Source organism: Pipistrellus kuhlii, unplaced genomic scaffold (assembly GCF_014108245.1).
Source record: "Pipistrellus kuhlii isolate mPipKuh1 unplaced genomic scaffold, mPipKuh1.p scaffold_m20_p_50, whole genome shotgun sequence".
Classification (NCBI taxonomy): Eukaryota; Metazoa; Chordata; class Mammalia; order Chiroptera; family Vespertilionidae; genus Pipistrellus; species Pipistrellus kuhlii.
The window spans coordinates 2,118,016-2,122,677 of NW_023425552.1; positions in this window are offsets into that span (position 1 = coordinate 2,118,016).

Below are 4,662 nucleotides of genomic sequence, written 5' to 3' on the forward strand. Positions count from 1 at the left end.
CTGCAAACAGACCATCGGAGGAGTGTTACACTTGGCCATCTGAAAACGGAAGTTCCTCACCGGAGAGCTGGACAGACTCCTAGGGCTGTCCTCTGGGGACAACACGCAGGAGCTCCCGCTGGCTGCGAGATGAAGCAACAGGTTTGAGTGACAGCAGCTTCCTGTCACACACCGAGGGAGAGGAGCCAGGAGGACGGGCCCAGGCTCTCCCCACCACCCATGATCAGGAAACCTGGGTAATCTTAGGTTTCAGCTGCAAGAGTCGCAATGATAAGGCTTGTCTCAAAAACCTCAAGTGATAGAGAAACCAAGATGGCGGCACAGGTAAGCAACTATACTGCTGCCTCGCACAATTTCAAAACTGCAACTGAAAGACAGAGCAGACATCAGAACCACCGGAAAGCTGGATGAGTGGAAATTCTACAACTAGAAGGAAAGAGAAAAGGACACAGACACAGAGGAGCTGTGAAGGTGTGGAGACCCATGCATGCAGAAAGGGTGGGTGGCTGAATACGCAGCTGGCTTACTCGTGGCGCGGAGAGGGCGGGCAGCAAGTGTGCAGATAGCTTTCTTGTTCGGGAGGAAAACAAAACCTCCCGACTGCGCTGAAATCCAGCCCCGGGAGAGACTTTGGGTACCAGACTCATCGGGGGGAAACTGGACTGTCTGGCAGCGGGAGAAACCCGAGAACAGTCTTCTCTCAGAGGTGTGTGCAGCCATTGCCCGCGGGACATGGAGACACAGGGCCCTCGTAGGGCGGGGCTGACAGGAAGCCAAGGCTGTCTGCTCCACTCTGAGACTCCGCCCCATCCAAGCTGAACACAGAAGCCTTCCCAGCAGAGACACTGCTGATCTCACAGCCAATTGGCCTGGAGGTCAGCTCCTACCAGTGACACCAACAACAATCAAGGCTTAACTACAACAATACTGCACACACAGCCACAAAGGGCTGCGCCAAGAGTGTCCACCTCAGGTAACTGGGGAGGCTGAGCCACTGGGCCCTGCTAGGACACCTAGCACACAAAACCCTCCATCAACTCAGGGAAGCAGCTAAAATGCAGAGACAAAGAGGCAGGCCACAAATGAAGGAAATGGAGGAAAGCAAAACACTGGATTTCAAAACCATGGTTATCAGGTTTTTCAAGAATTTCCTAGAAAAGGCTGATAAATTTAACAAGACCCTCAAGGATATGAAAAAGGATCAACCAGAAATTAAGCATACACTGACTGAAATAAAAAATATTATACAGCCAAGACTGGTTTGGCTCAGTGGATAAAACGTTGGCCTGTGGACTGAAAGGTCCCAGGTTCGATTCCAGTCAAGGGCATGTACGTTGGTTGCGGGCACATCCCCAGTAATGGGTGTGCAAGAGGCAGCTGATGGATGATTCTCTCTCATCGATGTTTCTAACTCTCTATCCTAGGGGTGTCGAACTCAATCAGAGAAGGGGCCAAAATCTAAAATCCAGCCTAAATCGTGGGCCGAATGGTTTACTGAACAGTCATAAACTGTCATTGTGATGGAAACCCAGCGGAGTGCAGTGATGACAGCGCGGGGCGGGCCACATTGCAAGGCCTGGTGGGACGGATTTGGCCCGCGGGCCTTGTGTTTGACACATGTGCTCTATCCCTCTCTCTTCCTCTCTGTAAAATATCAATAAAATATATTTGAAAAAAATCAATAAAATATATTTTTAAAAAATTTTTTTCAGAGACCCAACAGCAGGCTAGAGGATGGCAAGAATCAAGTCAAAGAATTGGAATACAAAGAAGCAAAAAATAATCTTCCAGAAAAACAAAAAGAAAAAGGAATCCAAAAACTTGAAGTTAATGTAAGAAGCCTCTGGGACAACTTCAAGCATACCAACCTCAGAATTATGGGGGTGCCAGAAGAAGAGAGAGAGCAAGATACGGAAAACCTATTTGAAGAAATAATGACCAAAAACTTCCCCCACCTGGTGAAAGAGTTAGACTTATAAGTCCAGGAAGTGCACAGAACCCCAAACAAAAGTAATCCAAAGCAGATCACACCAAGATAAATCATAATTAAAATGCCAAGGTCAAAAGACAAAGAGAGAATATTAAAAGCAGCAAGAGTAAAACAGTTAATTACCTACAAGGGATCACCCATACAACTGTCAGCTGATTTCTCAACAGAAACGATGCAGGCCAGACGGGAGTGGCAAGAAATATTCAAAGTAATGAATAGCCAAGAACCTACAACCAAGATTACTCTACCCAGCAAAGATATTATTTAGAATTGAAGGTGAGACAAAGAGCTTCACAGATAAGAAAAGGCTAAAGGAGTTCAACACCACCAAACTAGAATTTCCTCACATTTCCTTCATTTGTGGCCTGCCTCTTTGTCTCTGCATTTTAGCTGCTGAAAGACATTCTTTAAGAAGAGGAAGAAGATCAACCAAAGGACTTGTATACATGCATATAAGTACAACCAATGGACATAAAACTCTGGGGAGGGAGGGTATGTATGGGAGGGAGGGAGGGGGGCAAAAAAAAATCAATAAAATATATTTTAAAAAAAAGATATTAGTATATTTTCCTTTATAAGAAACTGCCAGTTTCAAATAGGTTGTACCACTTTGTACTCCTAGCAGCAATGTATGAGAATTCTACAATAGTTGGCCTGAAGTTGTGTTGTCAGGTTTTAAATTTAGGGCACTCTAGAAGTATAGTCATACTTCAATATTAATTTGCATTTTCCTGTTGACCAATAATGTGCAACTTTCAAGTGCTTATTGGCCATTTACTAGCATATATATCTTCCTTTGCCAAGTGTGTAATTTGCATATTTGTTATTGAGAAGTTTTCTTATTATTGAATAGAAGGACTTTTTAATACACCCTGAAAAAAAAAAAAAAAAAAAAGAAGAGGAAGAAGAAAAAGATAAAGATAAAAATTATGAACAACAAATACATATCTATCAACAAGTGAACCTAAAAATCAAGTGAATTAAAAATCTGATGAACAGAATAAGCTGGTGAACATAATAGAATCAGGGGCATAGAAAGGGAGTGGAGCGACAATTTTCAGGGGAAAAGGGGTGGCAGTGTCCTCTCTGCCATCTTTTTTCCCTGAACAAAAATCTTACACTTATGGGTGAGGACAGTGGGGGTGGGGGGTAAGGGCAGAGGGTGGGGTAGGAAACTGGTAGAGGGGAGCAATGGGGGGGGAAAAGGAAGAACAATTGTAATAATTTGAACAATAAAGATTTATTAAATTTAAAAAACAAAAAAACCCTCAAGTGTTCCCACAAACGTCTTTCTCCCGTTTCTGTTTCCATCTGGGGCCTCCGTCCCTCTTCCCGGCCTCCCTCTCCTCCTCGGGGTCTCTGTGAGGAAAGGGTCGGAGCCCGGCTCCCGTGCTGGCCTGGCCTCTGTTCCTGGAGGTCAGCGTGATGCTCTCAGACGGCATGTTGGTGGGATCACACGGCGTGGCTCTGTGCGTCTGGATGCGTTAGCTCGACACCCTGTCTCTGAGACCACCTGGGCGTCTGCATGGCCAGGGCACCGATCTCACCGACACCCCACCATTTGTAGGTGCGTGCACCTGGTGATGGACAGCTGACGGCTTCCAGCTGTGGCTCTGGCGGAACGTCTGGGAAAGTCCTTTTACACGCGATGTGTATATGCTCAGTGTACATGCTCAGTAACTGGGAGCAGGACCTCCTAAGAAACTGCCTCAGTGTCTCAGATGTGCTCTGGCTGCTACTGAAGTCTTAAAGAGGCAGCCCATCGCTGGCTCTCCAGACTCGCTCTCTTCCACAGCAAGTGGCAGGCCTCCAGGACCCGTGTCCCAGCTGCCAGCCTGGGCCACACGCTCCCCACCATCACACCACCTCCCTCACTCCCCACCCGTCACACTTGCCTGGCTCTCTGGCAAACACTGGTTCTGTCTCAGCTTCCCAGAAGCCCGTCCCTGGCCACAGCCCCTTTCGCCACCATGTGCCCAGCGAACCTGCTGCCGTTTCTGGAGGTGCTGGCTGGTGACTTCACACTCGCACCTGCCCTGTGACCTAGCTGCTGGGTTCAGTGCCTTTTCGCACACGGTGTGAATCCGTTATCCTCGCCGCCCGCCCCACGCAGGAGACATGCGGTTACTTCTCTCCACCTGACTGTGCCCCCCCCCCCCAGACCTGGTGAGGGGCTGCGCACAGAGCTAGGAGTGAGAGCTCAGTCCCTGTGCCAGAGAGCGCAGGCAGAGCCGAAAGACGGTCAAGTCGTTACCCCCCTACGTGGGATTAGAGACCCAAACAGGCTAATGCATCAGCAGGATGGGAGAGGAGCTGCTCTGAGGACACTGCCAGAGGCGGCCACTAGGGGAGCTGTGCTCCCTCTGTGAGGGGAGGACCTGGACTAGACAGTGAGAGGAGGCTGGTGGGCTGGGGCCAGAGGCGAGGGCCCCAGTGAGGGCCTGCTGGACCCCGGCCAGACCAGCTCCTGCGAAGGGTTATCACTATCTTGCTTGAGAGGAGGAGCAGAGCTGGCAGTGTCCTCTCTGCCATCCTGTCACGGTACCCAACGCACGAACGTGCACAGAAGCCCTCTGCTGGCCTGATGGGTCTCAGACGTGTCTGCAAAGTATGCGGCTGAGGGAGGGCTGAGGGGCTGAGGGAGGGCTGCGGGGCTGAGGGAGGGCTGCGGG